This window comes from Anser anser (assembly GCF_964211835.1).
Source record: "Anser anser genome assembly, chromosome: 1".
In the NCBI taxonomy this organism is placed as follows: Eukaryota; Metazoa; Chordata; class Aves; order Anseriformes; family Anatidae; genus Anser; species Anser anser.
Genome location: NC_139720.1, coordinates 49477096 through 49491124, shown reverse-complemented (window position 1 = coordinate 49491124; position 14029 = coordinate 49477096). Strand labels below are relative to the sequence as shown.

Genomic DNA, 14029 nt, shown 5'->3' with positions numbered 1-14029 from the left:
TTTCTGCATCTTCCTTCTCTTCTTAATGTTTTACCTTTAATTAATTGTGTTGATTTTTCAATTCACTCACATACCATTTTCACAGCATCTTGCAATTCTAGGGAGTACAACAAAGACTTTGCACAGATAGCATGTGGGCTATGATATTTCCCATTGCATCATGCATGCAGGAACATGCAGCTGGTCATGCCCCATGGATTGTCTTTCCTCTTGCAGATGTCATATCTCTTCCATTTCCCCAAGGCAGTGATGATTCACGATGATTTATTTTGACTCCTAAATTTCACTTTTCCCTTGTCTCCCACTGCTGCTTAAACCCCCTCAGTTCCATGGCTTGAAATTCATTGACATCCATTATGATTAAGATTTATGGAAGCAGCTTTCATTCCTTCATATATAACTTTTCTCTAACCAAGAACAGAGGGTAAGCTTTAGTAACGATGGATTAGACTTTCTTCTCTAGAGAACAAATCTGGCTTCTTTTATGCTATTCTCTAAAAAAAATATATGCAGAAATGGACACACAGTCTAAAGGCATGGGGATTTGGGGGTAAAAAAGACAATGTTTAAGACCAATATAAAAATCAAATCTTTACTTACTTCTTCACATTATCAATTAAATATGTCCAGGTATTCATATTAAATTTAGATTATTTGAAATCTCTAGTCACAAAATAACATGGTTATACTGATATGGCCAATGAATGATATTTACAAATAGAATGTTCTTCCAGTTGTAGAAAAGTTAAGATCGCCGAGTCTTTTGTGATTTATAGGTGAATTTTGAAGAAGAAGCTGTTTGCAGCCAAAACGGTTTAACTGTGATCTGCTATATGGAGTTAGCAACAACAGGGCCTACTTGCAAATGCTTCTGTTTGTCTGAAATATTTCTATTTCATTTTAAGGTCTGGCACCAATATCTCTTTGGCTAACCATGGATGTTGCTACAGAAACTGATGTAAAACTAGTAGAGCTAAAGTGAATTTATGCTGCTGCAGCTGAAAAATATAATGGAGTCCTTGATGCCTGTGACCTGGACTGAAATGATGAAACAAAGCCACCCTGTAATTTCAGCCTTGAAAGGTGGATTTAAAGCTGGTACTACCATCTAGTGGGCAAAGGAAGAATTTGATATTATAAATACTTGTAAATTGTCAGAATCCTGAGAAACAAAGTACTATATTGAAACTTAGGAAATATAAGGGAAATATGCACCAGTTATATGATTATAAGATTTATAATATTTCAAATTAATGTGAAAAATATACTTAATGGAAGAAATTTAGGAAAAAAATAAAAGAATTTTGAACAATTATTTTCATTACTGGTAACACACCAGTTAAATATGATTGCTCTATAGCCTCTTTCTCACAATTTGTCAAGACCTATGTTCCAGCCCTTTAACTCTGTTGGGTTTGGACTGTCCTGTACCTTTGCATAGACTCAGTTAACTTTGGTTTACACTCCTCCTTCTCCTTCTTTTCCGTAATCTGCATCATAGTTAATATTACCTCATTCTTACATCAAGAAGAAGCACAGCAGGTTTGAGTTTTCAAATTTGTATTGAATATTTTGTCTATCAACTTCTGGTTTACCTATTTTATATTGCCTCACTTTGGGGCACCTTGGGGCTCTTGGATATGTATGGTATGTTAGTTTTAAGATCTACCCTAAGTCCTTATAGTATGGACTGCTCAGTACACTAGGTACTGTAAAATGGGATGGTAAAATGTTATTTCCAATTCTTTATCTCCCTCCTCTGTAACTTTGGGTGATTAAATTTATCAGATTGTCCTTTCCTTTCCCTGTCTGTAAAAACTGATTAATTTTTGTCTTTCCTGAAAAATCAAGAGTTTTGATAAAAATTTTGCAAAGTAACTTCCATTTCCAATTATTTCTGCTTTTGTTTCTTTGTAAAATACATTTATGTTTATGCATACAAATCACTACATAAAAATAACATTATTCAATAACTAGAATGATGCTACCATAACTTGTTCTTCACTTCTAAAAGTGTCTCTCAAGCAAAGGTGATTGCAATGTTTCATGAACATTTCTGTGTGCCAGCCAATATTCTCTGATCTTTCATTTCTGTCTTGCTGATGGTGAGTCATCAAATTACAGTTATCTCAAGGGGACTGTAATATTTTTGCAGGATGATTTATGAGTGATAAGTAGTGATATATGAGTGATAAACTTCCTTGGCCAAATTCTTAGCTCCTATGTTCAACTCAGAAAAAACTAGGACAATCTACAAGGTCTATGGATCATCCTCTTCTCTGTTCCTCCAGAGAGCTTCTGCAGTGTGTTGTTAGTAATGAACACACAGCATATGCTCCTCTGGTTTATGGCACTTCTCTTGGCAGTTCTGAAATATAGTCAGTTATGATCAATGGCACACAGGACTGACAAGAGCAAAATTATTTGACAGGATGCTGCTGCAGAAGTTGCTGAAACAACTGGGATTGCCTGTATTGTTGCTATTACATAGTATTTGGCAACAACAAGAAGGCCAACACAGTTTGCCCTATAACAAGCTTACAAGCTATTCACCTCCTTTTACCTAATGGTAACTCCAGCTTGACTTATACAAAATGTAAAAGTTTAATAAAAGACAAAATCACCGGGTGGCAACTCTCCATGCTGAATTGCAAATTTTATTTCATTTAGAGTAGATTCTGCAGGCTCCAACTTTACTATGCCACTTTGGCAGGGACTGTAGAAATAAATCAATAAACAGCAGTCTTGGCCTCAAATAATTCTTCATTTAAAAGGTAATATAAGGCCTTAATAGAAGACTTTTCACACATTGTGTATAAACTATCCTAGAAAATCTATATTCTGGTAATAACCTGTTATTTACCTTCTCATGGCACATCCAGGACTTTAAAATTACATTCTTTTTCTTTTATTGCTGTGTGTTTCTTTCAGGGGAGAGCAAGGGTGACATCAAGTGGTCTATTAAGTTCTCTGTACCAATGGACTTAGCTTTCACTCAAGTGAGATCTCTCTGACACCTTGGAAACATATCATGATATCTATTGAAGCTGAGATCACATTGAGACTGCATGATTTCTCACATTGGTCTCTCACACTGTATCTTTTAATAAATCATTTCTATTTCCCCATAGACTTGGATTCAGAATTAGCAAACAGAGAGAGTTTGTAAACAACAGAAGGCTAAAGGAATATTCTGAAAACTGGCTTTTGCTCAGAATAATAATGCTCCTTCCCAAATGCAGTAGCTTCCCTAGGGAGGATGTTCAAGATAGAACCGTCAATGATCAAAGGTATTTGTGGATGTGTATATTACTACATTACCCTATATTAGTAGGGTTTCCCCTCCCAGCTTTGCAACTTAGAAAAAAAAAAAAAAAAGTATTGTTTTCTTTCTTCAGTTTCCTGCTGTTTTTTTGTATTTTGATATCAGAGCAAGTATTATGTATAAGTATGAAATACACGGTGAATCTTTGGGAACTTATATCAGCCTAAATCACTTAATTTATGTCTTCCTAACAATACATAATATTGTATTATAGAAGGGAACTTCCTCAGTCATTCCATATTCACAGAACTGCTAGAACTGGAGGCACTTTACTGGCAAGTGAATATATATTTGAAACTCATTAGCTATATCTATCCAGCATTTAATTTGGGGAACAGAAGTAAGCTTAACATTTCTCCTGACCTGCCTGCCTTCCAGCCTTGTTCGTGCCTCAGGGGTAGCCCACAGCATCCCAAAGACTGTTCAGACTTATATTACGGCATAGAAGACTGCCATACGTGTGGGGTCTTGTCTGTCTGCAGGGCATCTTCCAGCTACCTGTCGGGCTGTGTTTGGGAGTGCTCCAGCTGTATGTCTTAATGATCCACAAAAGACAGGGTAGGTAACACACAGGGAGGCAGACTGCTCAGCATTAAGTAACTTTCAAAAATGAAACTTAGGCTTAAAATCTGGGGGTTAAATGGGAGCTTGCTATCAATGAGATCTAATACAGCCCCATCCAAACATTACAACTACCAAAACTACTGCTGTTACTTCCACCCTTAGGGGAAGAATAAATAAGAAAAAAATGGCTTTTATTTCTTGTAAACTGTAAACGCTCAGGTGCATTCTTCTCTGGAAGAAGGTGTTACCTGGGGTTGTCAGGAGGTGCCTGTCTCGAGCTGATGATTTAGAGCAGTGACCTCGTCTTTGCCCTGCACACAAAGATGAGGAATGAGCATGCCTCCTCTGTTTGCACAGCATTTCATTGCCTGGCTCTTCTGGTCAGCAGGATGGAGACCTGGGCTGCACTCCTTTTTGGTGCCCGTGGAGACCTGAAGGCCCATCTCAAAAGCAGCAGATGGACACTGTAGAAAAAGGATATTCTGAGTTACAGAGAAGAGACAGGGCAGCTGCCTCTGCTCACAAAGGTTTCACATTTAGTGCTCAATAGAGCTTGGGCAGAAGTCATCACCCCCATCCTTGTCCCCAGGCGATAGACTCATGCTTTCTCTGCCCTAATAATTACTTAATTATTGCCACATGGAAAAGTTTCAGCAGATGGTCTGGAGCTGAATAAATTGTATTCCTGCAGGCCAAGGATTCAGCAAAATTTGGACCCCACACCCGAGTGGGCCCTCTAGCAGCTGAGCCTACGGAGCTGGCAGCAAGCCCTGAGCTTTTCACCAGATAATGCATCCTGTCAGTGTTTTCTGTGCGTGCCTGTCAAGAGCATAGATAAAGAAGCACGTGGACCTGGGCAGCAGCTGAGCAAGCAGTTTTAGGATGTAAGTTGTAGACCTAGCAATGAGGTAAGATGTTGGCACTTGTGTTCTTTTCTTGACCTAATTGGTTATGGCTAAGGCATGGACCTAGTTATAGCTTAATTGATAGCATCTGCATAACTTCATTACAACAATTAATATGAAAGGCTTGTTGCATATCTGAGCCTGTGATTATTTTTCCCCCATCCCACCCATGCTGTTCCCTTGCTTTCTTCTTCCAAGATTTGTTTGTGGTTGTTCACAGCCTTGCTGCCCCTTTCCTGAGTCCTGGGTTTGCAACAATATTCTGGACTGCGGAACAATGATGTCTACTGAGGTAATTTTTTTTTGCTTTGTTTGTTTTTAACAGAACTCTCTGAACAAAGCAGGAAGTTAATTATAATTAATAGCTTTTAAATCCTGAGAGGCTACTGTGATCAATTGGCTGTATTGAATGTGTCAAAGACTGACTCTCACCTGATGCTTTCTATCAAGAAATGCACAAGCAAGGGTACATCGTGTCCTCAGCAGTGATGCAGGAATACCACATAAAGATCCAACGGGGCAAACGAGGCTATGGAATGGCAGCCCAAGCTGTCAGAATAATACCACATGGCAATTCAGATAGGACTGACTTAAATATCACAGATCAAAAGCAATTTCCGAGAATGGAAATGAAATTAATCTTACATGCAGTGATAGTGATCACATTAAAAAAAGATTGAGTGCCCATTGTGCTTCTTAAATATGCTTGATTTCAGCAGTGAGCTTGGGGAAGATTGGGGAGAAAAATTTGATATGAAAACTTGTTGGACAAAACAATCGGTGTGTTCTGTCTCTGTTGGAGCCGTAAAAGTTACACAAGATACAAGTGAAATCAACTCAGCATCACTGGGTAAGCACTATCGAATGGCTAGGGACTGAATTTATATAACACATCCAAGGGAAAAGAAGCTTATTTTTAGCTGACTGTGTGTAGCAAAAGGCCCAGGAGCTGAGACTGAAATATGACAAAACAGCATTTAATTTATTACTTTAAAAATAGAAATGTAATAAATTAAAAAATAAATTAAAATATATATTAAGCAATGAGAAGAAACTCAGGACCAACTATACAGAGCAGGAAGTCTTGATGCTTTCCAAACAGGAAAGAGGAAAGGGGGGGGGGGGGGGGGGGGAACCTTGTATTTGGTGTTTCTGTTTTTACAGATCAATTAAAGAGGCATGTGCAATGGCTTCACACTGCACTGCCTTGAGATTTTCACCTTGACTGGGATTACCTCTTGTTTCTGCTGAAACGTTCAATCAGTTCTATCTGTAATTCCTTGTATGTGCTCAACACCCAGCCAGGTCTGAGGATTTGGGGCACTGATATTTGGACTGCAAGCTATATGCTTGGGTTGACCAAGGACAATGACATTTCCTGGCAACTTTGAAAGTTTCAGCACACGATTTTTTTCCACCAATTTATTAAAAATGGATTCAGTCAGTGACATGCAAATGCAGTGGTAAAGTGAAATGTTCTCTCTTGCAGAGCAGGTGCACACTCTGCTAAAGCCCCTCCCAGAACTGCAGTGCACAAGTGGGATGTTTGACTCCATCAAACAGTCTTTTGCAAATTCCACCTCCACAAGGTATGCACAGTGCTGCACCTGGCGGAGGACGAGCACTGCACTGCAGGGGGCAGCTTGCTGGGTGGCAGGAGAAGCTTCCCCAGGTACCTTGTCCTTACCTTCACAAGCTTCTGTCTGGTATGTGGTGTTCAGTGTTTCACTGCTTAACGTTATTTAAAGTACAACTTTGAGCCAGACCTGTAGGATGAAGCAAGGCCAACTATTTATACCTGCTTTGTCATGTGGGGTCTGGTCAGACATGGGGACCAAAAGCAGCCTGTGCTGCCTCCTCCCTGGTCCCCACCACCCCAGTCCTGGGCTCCCCCAGAGACCTACTGGCCCCAGCAGGGACAGCAGAATGCAAACGCGTCTGTACCAAAAGGCCCACTTCTACCAACATCCTCCCTCCACAGGAAATTAATGAACCATAAACTTCCAGGAGCTGTTATCAGTTGAAACACTCATGTTAATAAGAAACTCAGTTTTGGTGGTTGTTTCTGTGTACCCTTTCCAAACAGCCATAGCTTAAGGAGAGAGAAATCATCCAGATGCTCTTGTGTAGCAAAATAAAACATGAGACACTTCTGACTTTATAAATCCTGTAACAACAACAAAGTTGACAGACAAACTTAAGAATCACAAAGTTTTTAAAAGCTAGAAAATAAATCCAGTAGGGTCAGCCCAACATATTTCAAGTCTAAAGCAATCATGTGAGATGTGCTTTTTCACATTATAGATTTTCGCTGGAACTTCTTTCCACATTCTGCTTAGATCTACCCACTAAGTAATGCATGCATTAATTAGCTAAAGATTCATATATATATCATTGCCTATGTATTCTATGTAAATTGTCTATGGCATACAGCTTGACTCTTGTCTTTGATCTGCTGATAATCTCAAAGTGTGTGGATTTCAGCAGGCCAAATAATTTTTATCTCTGCTGGGAGTACTTCTGGCAAGTTTTCCATCAGTAGGAAATGAGCTGGAAAACTGTGGTGAAACTTCAAAGCAGCAGCTTAAGGTGATCATTCACTTCATGAATTTCTGACTGTCTGCTGTTTAACAACATACTGAGTTTTTCCTCCCTCGTATAGTTTGAATAGGAAACTATGAATAGGATGAAAGATTCTGTCAGTTTGGAACACGGAGTATTTTCCAAATTATAAATATAGTAAGGGAAGCTTTAGAGACTCAAAAGCAGTCTTACCAGTGTATTTGTACAAATAAATGGACTGTAAATCTTTTTACACCTCAAAGTCATATTACCTGGGGTGGGAGGTGTGTTTTTCATTTGTTTCTTTGCTTTTCTTTTTTATCCCTGTTTTGTTATACATACCATTCTTCTCCGTATCACATGCTCTGGTAATGCCCTTAGGTATCATAGACTGGTTTGGGTTGGAAGGGACCTTAAGGATCAATCACCTGGTTCCAACTGCCCTGCCATGGGAAGGGACACCTCCCACCAGACCAGGCTGCCCAAAGCCCCATCCAGCCTGGCCTTGAACACCTCCAGGGATGGGGCATCCCCATTTCTCTGGCTATATGCCTTACATGGTTACAATAAATTAAGGACACTGAAATCTTCTGAAACTCCCATCAGGAAGGGGAACATTCTAGCAAGAAGTCCAAAGGACACAAAGGCAATTTTTTCCAGGGTTTAAATTCAAAAGTAAGGCAAGACATGAGTAGACAGATTGAGGGAGAATGATAAGAAGTCTTAATAGTCATCTCTTCAAAAATACCATGAAAAGTCACCTGGATTCAGATATGAATGTGTGGGGAGAATTTAACTGTGTCTTCTCTTGGAGTAACTGGTCCAGTTATTAATTGTTGAGTCATTAAGTGGGGTTCTGCAAACAGTTTCACATGCCAATCATGGCCACGACATACTTGACTTTTTGGACATTTTTTGCAATTACATTTCTCTTTCTTTTAGTGTAATAATTATTCTTAAAATAGGTTGCTTCCTTCCCAGAAATAAGAGTCACTTCACAGCAAAACACTACTGAAAGTCACAGAAAGAAGACTGCATTTACATAATTATTGTTTCAATTTTTGTCTAAACACCTACAAAGCAACACAGCAGGGTCTGAACTAATTGGTTGCCACAGAATATGTAATGTACAATCTATCTCGAGTGAGAGTAGAAACTAAAGCAAGCTTTGAAAATTACTAGTTTAGGAAAAATACGATATCAATTTGAACAGTTCTAACATTTGTTCACTTGATGATGGCAATCTTGAAAGAATAACAAAGAGATGACTACAACTCTGGGAGAGCATTTATTTTTTTCAGAGCCATGGAAGAACGTGGGATCTATTGACCTGGAACGGCAGCAAAAACAACAAACAAGTCCAATGACAGTGCCCCTGGCAGTGGCTAAAAGCTGATGTTTCAGGGGCAGGGGGGAGGACAGAAGCTTGCCAGACCCACAGCGCCGATGGCGATAAGGGATGGATTTGGGCTCCAGCTCAGATGTTACCTTGCTGTACAGCTGCTTCTTCCATATGGTACAGCACGGTATCTCACAACCTACATCAGGTTGTGTGCCCTGCTTCTGTCTACTACAGATGGAAGAAGCATACACCCGGGGATCTGATCACCCTCCTCTTCCTTTCATAAAAGGATGCATGAAAGCATTGAGGAAGCAGGGAACAGATGCAAAACAGGTTAGTTATTCTCTGGTTGAAAGAAGTATTGGCAAGAAAGAAAGAGAGGTAAGATCAGATTTCCAAAGCAGAATCCACTTCTGCATGCCCTAAGCAAAGGAGGACAGAGTGGGTATGCAGCAGATATCCTGTAGGTATCCTCTGTAATGGAAAAAAGTTCTCCAAAACCACAAACAAGAACCTGTCCAAATATCATTCCCAGTCCTTAAGGTAGTGCACATTATTACACACTCTAAAACAGGGAGAGTTAGATGCTGACCAGATTGGCTGCTGTGGCCAAATCTGTGGGCTGTGAATCAGAGATCAGGATTGAACATGGATCTTTAGATTTCCTCAGATGCCCTCCCTTGCCCTCCTCCCCCTGCCCCCCAAACATTTTTTTTTCTGGTTCAAATGTGGCACAGAATAGAGGAAAATAACTTCCCTATTACTATTGCTCCGTTTCTAGTACCAAAATGCCTGAATGATCCTGAACATCCATCCTTTCTTTTGTTACATGCTTATCAGTAATGCTTCTACCATTTGGGTCTGTGCGTAAGCTTGGACAACCTGCAAGACGATGCTGAAAATGAGCCCGATTTGGTCACAACAAAGCCCAAATACCACTTCCCTGCTGAATATGCACTTTAAAAAAAAAAAAAAAAAGGGAAAAGTAAAGTTATATTATCTTCTTCCAAGGCCTAGGGCATGGCTACTAACAAGGTCTCATGCTGAGTTGTGATGGCTCAGGACATGGACAAGGAGTAATTGAATTACTGGTTTGAAACTCCATCTTACTAGGGATTCCATTAGAGAAACCACTTTCATCTACTGGCATTTTAAAGACAAAGCATTGTGGGCTTGTACAAAATATATATATATATATACACACAAAGGTAGGTCGGGGTTACTCATCTCTTATTGCTCAACCAGGAACACCAATTAGGTGAGTTTGTCCTTAGATGACTGAAAAAATGCATTTTTGCCTGTGAAACCAGTTGCTATACTTCCATGGCAAAAATAAAACAAGCACAGAGTGTCACATTAGTTTAAAAATTTTATGACACATTAATGTTTACGTGAACTTGAATTCCTTTTAAAAATGGCTTGGAAAAAAAAAAAAAAAAAAGGAAGAAAAACAGCTTCCAGAACATTCAGTAGCACATTAGGTTATGTATTCTAAGTCCTGGAGGTGAAACGTTTTTAGCATTTATGGCACCTCTGGGATTCCAGTCCTCATACTGAGCCAGCTATTAATATGCGACAGAAAGCATCTGTGATCTATTGCTCAGAGGGTTCAAGCCCCAAAGCATCCAGAAAGCCTGTGCGTAATCCCTCACTCATGGCTGATCGACCACACCACGCATAAGTCAACATAATGTACACACTCTGATGTGACAGGTCCAAAATATACTGCACTCTATGTATGAGTTGATCTTAATTAGAAGAATGAGGTTCTTTCACATGGCAATTTTCTTTTAGAAGAAGGCATAGGGCATGGAAAGACATTAATGTTACCATCAGTCATCATAAAACACAGAGGCAAGATCTACTTTAAGGCTAGTGGATATGAAGTTCACATTAGAAACGGGATTACGCTACTGCTAATGGGAACATGATTGCTGCTCTAACTTCCCCCTAAACCAGACTAAGGCATCATTATGAATTTAACTATTTACAACAAGAATAACAGCCCAAGCTTCTGTTGGAAAATGCCTGCCCCATTCCTTCAATGTCCATCCAGGCTTCCGAGTATCCATGCGAGCCCATAGGCTAATACGGCGGTACGGGACCGGGGCCAAGCAGCTGGCCCCAAGTCAGGCTGTAACAGACCATTCTGAATCACACAGCCACCATCACACCCATGGATGTTTCTCCACCCTGCTTTGATGTTTAGTTTGATTTGGTTTGGTTTGGTTTTCTGGACAATTGGATCAAAGCTGTCTAACTGGAAAGAAATTTAATTCACTTCAGCCATCATTCGAATATGTCTGGTTTAAACTTGATTTTGAGGAGAGCATATTTTCACCACTTTAGTCTTCTTTGAGTAATATGATTATTGATTTTTTACCTGTTGTGGCGTTGGTGCCTGCTATTTAGCAGCTTCCTTCTGTTGGTGCAGTTTCTGCAATTAAGATGTCAAGCTGATAAGCAGGGAAAATTATGCAAATGGTGTCTAGGAGAGCTCTAACTGGATGGAAAAAAGGGAAAGATAAAAGGTGTTATGACAATACCTGGCAGAAGTAAGCACCTTTTAAGAAGAAAAGCGCGTCTCCCTTTGCAAGCTTGTCTCAGCTCTGCATGGGAGAACAGGCTGTGCTGTGACGCTCTGCCCAAGGAAAGCCTGGGCAAGGTCTGCAGCACAGCCCATGAAGCAGCTCCTCACGCTCTCCCTTGGTATCAAAGGAGCCCTCAAGTCTCACTCCTTGCTTCCACAAAAACACATCACATGGTTTCTGCTATTTTCACCAGTTCCAGTCCGCCTCAATGCACAAGCAGAGCATTTGGGGTGTAGAGTATTAGAAACTGCACGAAAACAGTTTATGATATAACTCAAAACATATTGGAATTAAAAGAGAAAAAACTCATAATCTTGATTCTGAGTGATCAGAAAGGAAATTGGGGTGCTGCCACCTATGTGTTCGGTCTGGCCTCTGTTTGAGCCTGAAGCAATGGCATTTTCAAAGAAACATGCAGAGCAATTCCAAATAGTATAGTAGATCATTTTAATGTCCACAGCTGTACACTGCACCAGGCTGCATCTTGTCCTAGTGACAATCCACAGGAGTCCAGTTCTGATATTATAGTCTTGCAAATGCCTTTTTCTCCAAATGGATTGCTCAGCAGTAACGATTATTCAGAGAAAAGTGGCAGACAGGGTCAGGCAGCAGCAGAATGAAAAGTGAAAACTTGAAAGATGCTAGATGAATATTTATGCAGAGCAATCTTCACTCTCACATTATGGTGCGTAATGGGATCAGCAAAGCTAACGGAATTCACGCTGCGTGCACTTCCTCTGTGAGAACTTAGTTTAATCTGCACATAAGACTGACAACCCGTGAACACAGAGAAAATGTTCAATGGCATGTAAAAACTTCACTGAAATAATGTTTCTAACTATATCAATGTTCTGGCAATGACAGAATAAACATTTTTTTTTTTCCAGGCAGATTTCAAATCCACGGGCCACTTTTTTGAAATTACATCCAAACATTGTCGCAGCAGACTTTGTTCTTTTGTTTCCCTGCTGGTTTGGTATGTCCTACTGGCAACTGAAAAGCATCCATGGGGATGGTGTAATGAGGACCAGGATTTCAGAACAGCCTGACACTGACCATTACTTTAGGGCTGATGACTACGAGGAGCAGCCGGGCCAATTTCTGCTCTGACATTGCAAGGTTTGTGAGGGAATACTTCCCACTGCAAAATGAACGGCTGTTGGCTGACTTTCTACAGTCTGTATTATTTTGCAAGATTTTCCTCTCAAGGTGTCCAAAATTTGATCTCAGCGCACACTGTCAGTGAAACCCTTTCCTGAACTGTAGGGCCAGCACAAGACCTGTGGCTCAGTTTACTCCTGAGGCCTGCAGGTTCAGTGCACACACACGTCTGCATTTCACCCCTTCTTTGTACTTTTGTGAGCAGGATGCTACAAAGCTCAAACAGCCATTTCAATCCATAGTTATGCAAGGACCCTCAAAATAATTTGTCACCTGCGGCTACATACCCAAATATTTAGAAGGCCAACTAACCTCTTAACATTTGTATCAGGGTCTTAAAAACTTGCTTAGCAGGACGTGTTTTTTCCTGGGTATTTCTGGAATACATTGACTTACTCTTTTAAGTCTCTGCCTAAATATTGGAAGAACGGTTTTCTTTATCATATTTTAGGCTTTCCTCTTCTAACCTAGGGGTGCTGCTTTACCCTTGCACGCTGTAGCTCATGCCTAATCCCACTGAATTAATGGGTAGATGAAAATGCTCAACAGAATTCCTGGAACTGTGTGAGAAATTGGAAAAAATACAATTCAAGTTATCTGGAATATTTGAACCTACCAAACTATTCAATGTATGTATTGTTTAAGAGTTTATGTCCAATCTTGTTTCTCAGTAAGTTCTAATTATTCAAGACCAACAACCTACCAGAAGTACATTAGGTACAGCCAGCTACACTATGCGACTTTATTAGACCAGTAGCTTTGAAATAAACCTAAAAAACAGAGTTTAGCCGACACTTGTAATCCCATTTTGCTCTTTTGCCGATTTGTTCGGGACGGTGCGACCCACCATGCAACGCATGCGGTAATTTCAAGCAGGCAGCAGTCAGTTTGTGCTCAGCACCTGCGCGGGGCGCTGGGAGGCAGCAGAAAGACAGGCTGGAAGGCCACAGCCCTTCCTGGGGCTCTGACTCCGATTCAAGTGACGGTTTTTAACCGAGTACTTCTTGTTTCAGCACCTGCTTCAGCCAGCACCGGGGTGCTGTTGTTCCTCCCCTCCCCACAGATGTTGTGTGGGGGCCTCCTCCGAGGCCGCCTCCGCCCCCCCCCCCCAACCCGGCCGCCGCGGCCCCGCTCTTTGTTCAAGCTAAAAATAGACGGCGGCGCCTGACAACGGCCTCCCGATTGGCTGCCGCCGGCGAGCCGCCAGCCAATGGGAGGCGAGCGGGCTCCGCCGCTTCTCGACGCTGCTCCCGCCGGCCTCTGGGGGCCGCTGCCCGCCCGCTCGGCACGAGGCGGCAGCTGCCGCCCGCCCTTCCCGCCAGGGGGCGCCCGCGCCTCGCTGCCTCGCGCCCTGAGGGGCGCCGCGCCTAAGGGGCCGCGCCTCCGCAGCCCCCTCAGAGCGCCCCCTTGGGCTGCCTAGAGCTGCCGCTCGGCTTCTGTAGCATTTCTTCCCCTACTCGTGTCTTTAAACAGCACAGCTCTGTGTGGCTTCGGCCCCTTCGCAGGAATCTCGGAGTGGTTTGGGTTGGAAGGGGCCCTAAAGATCACCGGGTCCATCCCCCTGCTGTGGGCAGGGACA

General features: G+C 41.5%; 1 long non-coding RNA gene across 5 annotated transcripts; it reads left to right on the top strand.

The window, feature by feature from the left end:
* Window positions 1–4420: 4420 nt before the first annotated feature.
* LOC310894007 lies at window positions 4421–13765 on the top strand. 5 transcript variants are annotated; one of them, XR_014579476.1, is made up of 5 exons: window positions 4421–4797; window positions 5015–5086; window positions 5511–5644; window positions 6284–6500; window positions 8658–9352. It is a non-coding gene; the product is annotated as an uncharacterized lncRNA (long non-coding RNA). The 5 variants fall into 5 exon arrangements; XR_014579474.1 differs by lacking the exons at window positions 4421–4797; window positions 8658–9352 and adding an exon at window positions 12177–13765 and having other exon boundaries at window positions 4827–5086; XR_014579475.1 differs by lacking the exons at window positions 4421–4797; window positions 8658–9352 and adding an exon at window positions 12177–13765 and having other exon boundaries at window positions 4828–5086; window positions 6284–6466.
* The last annotated feature ends 264 nt before the right edge of the window (window positions 13766–14029 follow it).